This window comes from Sinohyriopsis cumingii, chromosome 5, assembly GCF_028554795.1.
Source record: "Sinohyriopsis cumingii isolate HCF-2022 chromosome 5, ASM2855479v2, whole genome shotgun sequence".
Lineage (NCBI taxonomy): Eukaryota > Metazoa > Mollusca > Bivalvia > Unionida > Unionidae > Sinohyriopsis > Sinohyriopsis cumingii.
Genome location: NC_142965.1, coordinates 31,642,389 through 31,655,096, shown reverse-complemented (window position 1 = coordinate 31,655,096; position 12,708 = coordinate 31,642,389). Strand labels below are relative to the sequence as shown.

Here is a 12,708-nt window from a genome sequence, read left to right as displayed (position 1 = left end):
TAACTGTCATGCAAACTAAATACATTTGTTTAAATTATTTAAATTTAAAACAGACCAGTTGTAAAGTGATTGCAGTTCATTTGGGTAACACCTGTATTTTGTCGTGTTTGAATTTTAAAGTTGATATCCCCTCAACCTTGAATCCATACATCACAAATAAAACATAAGACTGCTGACCTTCTGGGTGAAGGAGGATGTAGCCGCTAGTAATAAGCTTTGCCAAACTGGGTGTGTAGGTCATAGGGAGTAATGCAAAATTTCGTGCACTATCAGAGACAAAGTGCTGTAACAGTGTAATGAGTATATATCGCAAATATCAGCTCGTTTTATTACTTATGAAAATTTATTGTTGCAACTCTCACTAACTTCGACCACTCCCAGAGGCTGCATCATGTCCTTACCCTTGTGAACACCATACTAAATTGAAAAGTTTCTCTCTCTCTCTCACCCCACTCCCGTCCGCACACATTATAGTCGATTGGTCCAGTATCAGAAACATAAATCATACAGAATATTACTCTTCCCCACCCGTCTTCTCGGAAGCAATCGATGTACGCAGAGTTCGTGTAATAAGAAGAAATATGAACAACAACAAAAAATACGGACGGACGCAAGACTCACAGACGTACGGGAAAGACTGTCACATTTAATCATACGAACAGTAGATATAAAATGAGACTTCTAATTTTACGCGACGAGTTGCATTTTCTATGAGGAGTTTAATTTTTGAAGTCAGATTTCAAAGTCATTATTAACAGTTGGAGTTAAAATCAATTTTATGTTTGGCTATATATGGGAAGATACCATGTCAGGTATCAGGAGTTACACGTAAAAATATGTGCAAAGATATCCTGTACTAGCACACAGCTTTTTTAAAAACTTAATTGTGTATTAGCATCTATTTTTTTGTTATACTCAACCATACATACATACATACATAGTGCCGCAAAACTTTACGTAAGAACTAAAATTTAGGTCATGCACACACATGTAATATTTATCAGTATTAGAGTCAATAGCTGAATTTAATTATTGCTGCTTTTTTTCCGCATGTGAGGATTTGATCTTTCATGCATGTCCAGGCAATGAAGCGAAAACCAGAACTATAATGCGTCGGAACCAACCATTGAACTAACCAAATAGATTAAATATTTTGCACACATTTGTCCGATTTTAGACAGCCAATATCGTGCTATTTATTGTAGCAGGTTTTTGTTATACAGTATTAGTGATTTTTTTGCCTACGAATTTACTGTCTTGTTTCATTGTCAACGAAGACCACTTCCCAACATTTTTCTCCTAATATTATCAGGGGCATGTCATTGACGAATCTACACTCAGCCATACGTCCCTCCTAATTTCATCATGGGCTTGTCATTGACGAGTCTATACTCCAATATACATCCCTCCTAATTTCATCATGGGCTTATTATTGACGAGTCTATACTCCAGTATACATCCCTCCTAATGTCATCATGGGCTTGTCATTGATGAGTCTATACTCCAATATACATCCCTCCTAATGTCATCATGGGCTTGTCATTGATGAGTCTATACTCCAATATACATCCCTCCTAATGTCATCATGGGCTTGTCATTGATGAGTCTGTACTCAGCTATACGTCCCTCCTAATATACCAATAATCTCCTTGATTCAAACTTCGTTTATTTGAATTTATTCTTCATTTTATCCGCACCATAACTATGACCTTTTAATGTCTAGATTTGATGCACTCTATGCGTTTTGAATTACAAGTTCGTGGTTTTATATTACAAAAATATTCCAGACTGCGATTGAATTTTGAAATGCATGCCATACCGTGGATCATATTACATTATGACTTTTCTCGTCCGTCTGTCTATTCGTCGGTTACCGATTTCGTTTCCGCATAATAAATCGTGTTGTCCACTATCTACAATTACCAAACTTTTCTAGATGGCTTGCACTTGGGTAAAAAAGAACCCTATGGATTTCCGGCTCAAAAGATCACAGGTCAAGGGCACTGTGATTGAAGAATCAAAATGGTTACTTAGCAATAAGATTAGTTTTGCATCAATACCTGGAGTAAAATTTGTTCATGGCTTGCACCTGGGATAAGGAAGCACCGTATCGATTTTAGGGTCAAAAGATCAGAGGCTGTCTGATGGAAGAAAAATGGTTTCCGCACAATAATGTTAGATCTGCATTACAGACGTGGACCAAACTTGGAGGATGGCTTACCCATGTGGTACGGAAGAAATCTATCAGTTTGGTGTCAAAAATGCAAAGGTCAAGGTCACTGTGACTTAGGGAAGAAAAATGAATTTTATAGACGCTTGGACGCATTGCTGTTGACGGTCTCTTGATTCCTCCTATTCAGGAACTTTATTCGCATAACTTTGAGGTCAGATGATATGGCTGAATTTGATTATTCAGAGAAAGTTGAAGGAAAGAAAGAAACTGATTGGCTTTATGGGCAGTAGAAATTTATCTCTTATTGGAAAATTAACTTTCTTAAAATCATTGATTTTTTCTAAATTTATTGTCTTCTCTTAGTTCCAAATCCACCATCCCTTATAGAAAATTAACGGAATACATAATTATTTTCATTGGGATTATCATTCTAGATTTATTCATAGAAAGACTGTCACAAACCAGTTTTTGAAATATTTGTTGTTTTGGGACTTAACGACATTTTAGCGCAAGATAGGCTTTATGTTGTGGCTTGTATGACTGATGGAGGAAGAGCCCGGGAAAACCCCAATAAGAACCACAAAATCAGGGAAAACTAATGGCAAGCTTTCTCACATACTCACATTGGCTGAGCCCGAGACCAATTACTATAGACAAATGTAGGTTTGTTGCCGTCATAATAATGCCTAAGATTTCCCTCTCAAGTTATTGTATAAATATTTATTATTGTTAAGACAAGCGGCATAGATGTATATAGTAGTTTTAGTTTAAACGACTTTAAGCGGTCATATATGGTAATGCTAGAAACAAATTCTACGTGGTTCACACATCTGATAATGAATATCAGTTTTGTTTTGTTTAAGTGGTAGTCGTATTAAGCACTAGCTTGGGTGAACATTAAAATTACTTGCTAATCAACTTTTGTGTTGGTTTTAATGTTTGCAACTTTTTACAACCCGGTAACAAAGTTATAGTGACCTATTATAGTGACCATTCACGTGATCACATGAAGTTTTTGGACCAATCCGGTGGCCTAGTGGTTAGAGCGCCCGCCTCGGATGCGGGAGGTCGTGGGTTCGATTCCCGGCCGAGTCATATGAAAGACTTACAAAAATGGTACTAACAGCTGCCTCGCATGGTGCTCAACATTAAGAGGTTAGTGTTAGGACTGGTCGGCCTGGTGTCAAGATAATGTGGCTGAGTGGGGCATGATGCCCCAATGCTAGACATCACTATAAACTGTCACACTACCGACATCATAGTGAAATGACTGAACAATTGTTAAAGCTATGTTAAAAATCCAAATCACACACACACAAACACACACACACACACAGATGAAGTTTTTGCATTTAGCTCAGTTTCTCTGACACTGTTGAAATTTGATGGCTGTATTCATTTTGTGCTCTACTGGTCATAGATCAGAAGAGAGCATAGAATAGTCTGTTGTCCGTCCATCGTGCGTCCGTCTGTTAGTACAAATTTGTTATCGCCACCCCTCCTAAACTACATGAAGGAAACTTTACACACACAATCATCCCATGACCTAGCTGGTCCTAAATGAAAATGATGCTATTTGGACATCAATATGGCTGTCACAGCGGTCATCTTGAAAATAGTGTTATCGCTAATGTTCCTGAAGGATGGTAATATCAAGACGAAGTTTATTTCAAGACATAGTCCATCATGTCTCAAGACATAGTCCATCATGTCTCAAGACATAGTCCATCATGTCTCAAGACATAGTCTATCATGTCTCTATGCTGCTGATCGGATGTTCAGTACGACAGTCAGGGCAGCCAGCTGGGAAATTTTGTTATCAATACTCCTCCTGAATGGGCTTTCACTACAAAGATGTTTCACGATGTTCTTTCTAAATAAAAAAGGAGCCGATCTAACGTTTAATATGGCCGCCATGGCAGCCATCTTGAAAATATTTTTGTCGCTACTTCTCCTGAATGGAAGGACTTATCAACACCGGTTTTTGTCAAAAGACTTCTATGATGTATAGTTAGTTGATCCTAAGGAAAAAATTTTGCCGATTTGACATCCATTATGGTTGCTATCTTGAAAATCTTGTTTTAGCTACTCCTCCTGAATCGATGGTCATATCAGCATTGGATTCTCACTAAAAGGCATCTCATGATTTGTCCATTTGGTCCTAAATAAAAGTGGCGCCAATCTGACGTGCAGTATAGCTGCCCTTGTCTTATGATACATCGGTTAGAGCGTCCGCCTCGGATGCGGGAGGTCGTGGGTTCGATCCCCGCCGAGTCATACCAGAGACTTACAAAAATGGTACTAACAGCTGCCTCGCTTGGCGCTCAGCATTAAGAGGTTAGTATTAGGACTGGTCGGTCTGGTGTCAGGATAATGTGACTGGGTGTGACATCATGCTACATGTCTGCGGCATGATGCCCCAGTGCTAGACATCACTATAAACTGCCACACTGCAGACATCGTAGCGATATGACTGAAAAATTGTTAAAGCTACGTTAAAAAACTAAAACACACACACACACACTTATGATAAATCAACTTGAACAAAACGTCATATTGACGTGGTGTTTTTATCTGAAGACATTGATCTTAAATGAAAATGGTACCGATTGGACGTCAAGGAAGGTCGTATCTGATAATTATGTTATCTCTACTTCTTCCTAAATGGATAGTATGCCAACATGATGTTTTCAGCAATATAATACCTAGTTGCACGTCCGGATTAAACCCACGTGGACGCCCTTAGGCCCTTAGGCAGTCGAAATCTTGGACCCCTCCCTTACAAATTATCTCCTAATACTTTTTATCAATATTATTTTGATCCGTTGTCGCGGGGCCCCTAGGCCGGTGCCTTCTCTGCCTATTTGGTAATCCGGAATTGTCTAGTTGGTCCTAAATGAAAACGGTGCCAGTCGCACATCTTATATAGCTGCCATGACGACTGTATTATAAATCATCTTTTCACTACTTCCACTGCATGGAAGGTCATTGTAACATGGAGTTTTCACTAAAAGACTTATAATGATGGTTCCTTTGTCCTAACTGAAAATGGTGTCAAGCTGACTATTTGTACCACAGTAGCTAAGTTGAAAATCTTGTTACTGCTGTAGAATATCATATAGGAAATGGAAGAAATGGTTTTATCTTAAATTCCTGGGAACTGTTTTCGCCCAATAGGGCATCGATCTTTTCGCGGTATTTGGGTGTAAAGAAACTATTGGGTCATAGTGTTATACGTTTCCTGTTGTAATGACTTGTCAATGCTTTTGCATTATGCTACAGCATATGGCAGCATTCCAAGGATTTTGTCTGTCTTATTTTCATTACTGACAGCCTCACTGGTTCATTGATTCATATGCCAGACTCGAAACCAGAAGGGTGAAAGTTCAAATCCTGCCCAAACTATGTCTTTTCGACTGCCATGGCATCAATCTGGACAGAACACGTTATCTCAGTTGCCTTGACACTTCATAAAATCTCATGCATTGATGTGCCTCTAAACACCAGTCATACGATGCATTCTCATCGTCATGGAGATTCAAACAATTCTCAACATAATTCAGATTCCAACAATCCATTCTCACCATCATTCGGATTCAAACAATCCATTCTCACCATCATTCGGATTCAAACCATCCATTCTCACTGTCATTTGGATCCAAACAATCTATTCTCACCATCATTTGGATCCAAACATGCCATTTACACTGTCATTAAGATTCAGAAACACTATAATTGCAATTTTGTAGTCCATTTATAATTCAATCAGATGAAACCAAGAGATTTTTTTTCTTCAAAATAATTTATTGGAATTCTTTTTAGTGTATATTTTTATTCGTTTCAGATGCAGACTTGTAATTAGGGTGAGACCACTGATGTTCCATGAATAAATGGTACACCATACATACATCCATATCTGTGAGAAGGACTTTCGTGACACCGTCATAAGAACTTTCAAGACATACAGACATCGCGTCTAGATCTCAGTCAAATTAGTGGCTGAGGAAGACAAAAATGAGCGTGAGTCTCGGGGAGAGGTTTCTTCTGATGAAATGTCATTTCCATGATAGAAACACCAGTTCAACCTGCCTCAGCAATTATCCATATATTTATAGCCAATATAGAAAATGTATAATATTGAAATGAGTTAGAAATGATGATTCAATTTCTTACCCTATCGACGTATTCTTTGTGTAGCATAACGCCACCACATTGTCCTTTCCAAATCAACACTTATTCCATAGAAATTATGTTTTTTTCTCAAATTTGTTTTGGTGTGAAAATAAAATGCCGTGAAATGATGAGTACTCAGATAATGCAATTAAGCTGATTGTATTGTGGGAATGCAATTAAGTTGATTATATTGTGAGAATGCAATTAAGTTGATTATACTATAAGAATGCATTTAAGTTGATTATATTATGAGAGTACAATTACGATATGGAGCTAGCAGAGAAGTCCTACAGTTCGATGCTGATCTGTTTGTCAGTATATCGCGGCGGACATACATATCTCATGCTACAAGGTATAAACATAGCTGTGTGGTTTCCCCCACTTCCTATGCCTCTTTCAACTTGTAAACAAATGACAAGTTATTCTACCATAGGGATTCCTTGTACTGAAAAACATGCAGTACGAAATAAGATTCTGGGTAAGTGTTGCACGGATTATTTTTCATTGGATACAGTTATCATTTATTTTCAATAGTCTTTCATACAATTCACAGACTATAAGCTATATGAAAGTCTAAGAGTAGGTCACAGTAGCAGGAATCATAGTCTTCAGACCATAGGCCATATGAAAGTCTAAAAGTAGGTCACAGTAGCAGGAATCATGGTCTTCACAGACTTTAAGCCATATGAATGTATAAAACTAGTTCACAGTAGCAGACATGATAGACTAGCCCTTGACAATCACATCATGACAAGTAATGTTAAACTGAAACTCAGAAGTAAACCCCCCCCCCCCCGTGAGACTTGGAAGTACCCCCCTCTCGTTGTTATTACGTACATAGTTTGTTAATTCAACAAATGATGCAAAGGACAAAAAGTATTTAGTCATAGATTGTTATTAAGAGATGAAACTTTGGATATGAAAAATATCATGGCTAATTATTTAAGTGTATTTTATATGTAGTCATTTATATATGGTGGTATTATCTTGAAAAACATTAAACTTTATCAAAATTACATGTGTCCCACTATATGTACATACGGTAATAACCACAGCTTGCTTTGTGTACATGGTTTTCATGCATACATATTTTCCATGAATAGTTACTTATTCAGTGGTATTAGGTAGATGCAAATATGATTTGGTCAAAACAATGTGAAGAACATGAATTACCACTACATCCAAATAGCTAAATGCCATGTTTCTGCCAGTAGACGGCGATGCAACATACTATACACAGAAAGGGGGAGAAAACTCACATCTCATTTTACACTGTAATGCAAGATACCATCTGTATTTATAAGTAGGCCCCAGTAACCAAAGTTGAATCAATTTAAAATAGAACACATCGGAGAGTCTGAAAAATACAGTCATGATTAACATAGTGTCTTTATGTTCAAGTAAAATTATGTATAGATGAATTATGCATGAATTGTTTTCCTTTGTGAACATGATATAGATATTCACAGATGACTGACATGGCATGATGCTGAAGTGCTTTCTTTGACAGTCACAACGATGAAAATGATAAACTAGTATTAGCATAGAAAGATTTATTTCAATCATTTTGCATAATCCTTTGTCTTCATTTCACTGGTATAACCTTCACTGATCTAAAATATGTATTTGTATTTTATTCAGAAAATTCTGTTGCATGTTGTGCTTGCTGTGTGTGCATTTTTACAAGAAGTCTTTCTTGTTTGGATAATTGTTGCACATTTTAGAAAATGAATGTAACCATTTGCAGAAATACTTGTTTTGAACTTTTAAACATTTATCAAGAATCACTTCCTGTCGAAAGAAAATAAGATATCTTGTAGCTCATCTGTCATTAGGTCAAGGTCGTGTTTATGGTATGGTGCTGCGTGTGGAACATGTTGCCCATCAATAATTGCTTTTCTCGCCCCATCCGAAGGCCACTGGGCCAATTTCAATCATATATTGGCAGATAGCATTCTAGCTTCAATGCGTTTTAATTGTATGCAAAACTATTCTTATGTGCCATCAAATTTAGCACCAGTTTTCTGAAAATATTGAAAACTTGAAACAGCTTTTTGTTAAATATCACTAATAGGAAAGTCACTCATTATGACAGAAAGCATTTTGGCATAAAGGCTTTTTGATTTTTTTTAAATGATACTAACCTGTGATCAAGTTTAGTTTCTTCTTCTGAGAATAGTAAAACCTTTAGACAACTTCAACTAAATTTAACTGAAGACATTTGATGTAATGCCATTTCATGTTTATACAATAATATGAATCCGCCATCAAATATGCCCACCTGTACCAATAAACAAATTTTTTATGATGCTGATTCATCTAAAGAATATGCAAAGAAAACCATTCAACTGCCGCTTCTATAAATAAAAAAACACTGAAAAGAATTTGGCCAAAGTTTACAGAAAACATGCTGGATTTAAAGCCTTTAAAAAAATTTAAGTGATGCGTCTGCCATCAAGTGTAGCTACCATTAATAATAATAGAAAAACCTGTTAACATTAACAACTTTTTTTCTCAGAAACTGCTCAAAACAATTTCCAGTGATCTTTCAGGAGTTTCACACAGTAGTGGACATTTTTCTCTTCCATTTTCACAAGTGAGGAAGTTCCCCTCTTGCATTTTCACAAGGGAAAAAATTCAATTGAATCGGTCCAGCTTTTATGGGAGTATCGTATCCATGGATAGACACATTATTGTATGTTTCAGCAAATGTGCGCATGATAAAAAAAAAGAACTTGTAATGATAAAGATAAATCTCCTTGCTTAACTTCTTTACCAGCACAGCGGCAGAATCTTGTGATTATGACATAGTAAATTATATCCTTCAGAAGTTAATGTAACAGCAATCGTGTGTTATGACATGGCCAGTAAATCATATCCATTAGAATTTCATGTAATAGCAATCGTGTGTTATGACATGGGCAGTAAATCATATCCATTATAATTTCATTTAACAGCAATCGTGTGTTATGACATGGGTAGTAAATCATATCCATTATAATGGGAGATTAGCACAAACTGGCATTGTATAAGCTTGCTAAATACAGTTGGTATATTCTTTTAATAAGTCGATAGTCAAAGAAATTAGCTTATTGCAAAAGTCACATAGTAAGTATTTGATTATGGGTGTAGTGATTCAGAAGTCAAACACATGGTCAGATTGAGCTTTTAACTATTAATGAACGCTAGAACTCTTCTTATGTGGATGGGACCGGTATATTTATTTTCCTGTTTGTGAATTTTGTGCACTTGCTAAATTTAAGGAGGGAATCAATAAATTAAGATTTGGTTGGTGTACCTGCACATCCTGGAAAAAAGCACGAAATCTTGTAAATTTTGTACAACTGGTACTAATCCATTGTCATATATAGCTGGCATTGCTAAAAGCAGAATTTTTGAAAGACATTTCAAACAAGAGCGAACAGAATTCGCCTTGACAGTAGGCCTCCTGGCATGAAGGACTTTAAAATTGGTCCAAAGGATGCCCATCTACTATTATATTAGATATTTCTACAATTACATAACAAAGATTACTGGTAAACTTCTCAAAAACCGGTGATCAGAAGCGGACATGATTTCACAGGAAGCATCTTGACATAACTCTTTCAAAATGTGCACATGTGCTGCTGATCTGCCATTACTAAAGACATTCGAAAAACCTTAAATGTTTTAAAGCATCATAATAACCCAGATTTCTTGGTCAAATGCCGATGCATATGTAATTTGGGTAATGATGGCCAGGTGAGCGATTTCAGGCCCACTTGTACATCTTGGTGTATTAATTCAAGCTATTTTGAGTTAAAATATTCTGGCTTCATGTAGAAGTTGAAAGAAGATGTGAGAATTGTAAATAATTTGAGTTTTTGGGGCTATTGTTATTTTGTTATATTGCCTTTCCTTATTTGTTATTTTTATACATGAACACAATGATCACTCAATCTTGATGATATAGTTTATCTTCAAAACTAATCATGTTTCAGATGAGCCTGTTATGTACCTGTAGCAATCTTGTTTTCATTAAAGTGTGTTCATTAATCATGTTCTCAGTCATTCTTTTAAACACTAATCCCTTGATGGAAGAATTTGTTTCTTGTAATCATGTTTGTGCGTTGAAACTGGGTACAACCCAAAATTCTGTACCACGGTGTGTCTGAATATATCGTGATACTACCACAGTATGATTATATTAGGGACCAATAATGTAATGTTCTAGGGCAAGGGCATGGGACTTTACTTTTTTTAAATGTCTGTCTGTCAATAGCTGGAAAAAATATCTTCTTGGATTTATAGCAAAACAACATCATATTATGTTATATTGTTTGGAATAAAATTACCTTGAGACAGAATAAAACAAATCATTTCAGCTCAAAAGAAAATCACAGTCCCCTCTCCAATATTAAATGGTCAGTAACTTATAGCAGATGAATTTGCTATTTGTATGTTAATTGTTGTACAAGTTGTTATCTAACAACGGTATCTTAACTCGGATAATTAAACATACACTATATCTAACACCTGGTGAAAGACACTGTGCGAAGTTAGAGAGCTTGTTGATAAAAAAATAGGAATTGTTGATATTGAATTTATTTGCTGCACTACTGATATAATAGGCAGGGAAACTGCGTGGGGTGCCAATGCCCGGGCAAGATATTTTCTGAGAAAGCCAGTACCTATAAAATGAGCTTACTCAAAAACTTTAATGGACTTAATTATGTAAATTCAAACAAAAAACAAGTGCACTCCTGAAAATCATAGGATGAATCAGTCTTACAACAGAATAAACGTACTGAACGAATTAACAATGTGCTAGTGCATAACTAAACAAAATGACGTTTTGTTTTTAATCCAACATTTTTCCAAAAATTGGATTTAGCCTGAATATTTTTACATCATCCCATTTGGCCACCACATCAGCATACATAACATGCGTCAAACATTTAATTTAATAATCATAAATGTAATTATATTATTATTCCGGTGGTTCTTTCCGGAGTTTTCCCGGGTTTTTCATCCACCATTAATACTGACCGCCATGTATAGCCTATCTTGTGCTGAAAAATGGCGTTAAACCCTATATCAACAACAACAACAACAACAATATTATTATTCATTTGTGACAAAAAATATAATTGTTTTGGAGAAAACAAATTATTTTGACATAAAAATGAAAATATGCTGTTGATATCAATAAATTTGTAACAAAATTACTTGGAAATTTCTTTATTTCATTACAGATGGAAACTAGTGTTGGTACAGTGTAAAAGTACCATGGTGTGTACCACCGGAAGAAAGTACAGTGGTAAACCAGTAATACTGTGTACCTCTAGTATGAACATATGCACTGTAAACGCTCCAAAGAAAAGTCTAATTATTACGGTATGGAAGTTCAGAGTACATGAGTTTGATCTCACTGAAATTTATAAAATGAATAATATTTTGTACCATGAGATGCAAGCAAGAGGGTCATTTAATATGGCATGAGTTGCCTTGCAGAAGTGTCTTATTATATTGCTGTATTACTTTCCATGATCTGCCTGCAGGAGTGACACATTACATGCCTTAAGCTGCAAACGGGAGTGTCATTATATATGCCATCAGCTGCCTGCAGGGGTGTCTTAATGTAGCCCATGAGCTGTTTGCAGGAATGCACTACTGTCTTATTGAACGAGTTTTATGAATGTTCATGTCAAATAAGCACAAGTATAAGACAATTTATAGCATAACATAAAAGACTTGGCATTAGTCAGTGATGTGAAAGACTTGGCATTAGTCAGTGATGTGATGTTGATAAGTGTTACAACAAGGTGTCAAATGATTTTTGTCCGATGTCACATAAAGGTCAGTAGTATGTGATAAACATAGATAGCGTTACATTATCATTTATGTCTAATCTCAGATTATGTTATTAACATCATATGTATGTGTTACTTTATAATCCATCATGGTCACGTATGTGGTGATTTGTATCATTGTCAGGATGGGAAACCAATAAAAAAAATTTAATCTTGTAATAAACGCAGATGATTAAATTTCAAATATGAAATTATGATAATAAATGTCAAACTTCAGGCAGGTTTTAAATTCTTTTGATTTATTTACCACCGTCCTTCTCACCTATTAAGTTAGCTCTGTAATACAATTCTAGCCTAACAGTGTCGTCTAAGTAAAGGTCTGATAATAGCATCTTTCGTTTTAACAGGCAACAGATGCGACAACGACGATCAGGTTTATCTGTACGGTATGAACTATGCATAAACGTTTAACGCATAGATATATTTGGTCTACAAAATCAGTTGGAATACACAATTGCATGTTTTGCCTTCTTTCATTGCAACGAGTGCGGGACTGTGGCGGGAAGGGGC

General features: G+C 36.0%; 1 protein-coding gene across 2 annotated transcripts in view; it reads left to right on the top strand.

Annotated features, from left to right (window-relative positions):
• The window catches only part of LOC149798885 (protein FAM43A-like), a 70,773-nt gene extending 58,359 nt beyond the window's left edge, over positions 1–12,414 (top strand). Inside the window, exon 2 of one of the 2 annotated variants that reach the window (XM_089957806.1) lies at positions 11,581–12,414. The gene's annotated coding sequence lies outside the window, so the exon portion shown is untranslated. Of the gene's footprint in view, positions 1–6,017 lie in introns of both variants that reach the window. The other variant, XM_089957805.1, reaches the window with a different exon arrangement.
• Positions 12,415–12,708: the final 294 nt, after the last annotated feature.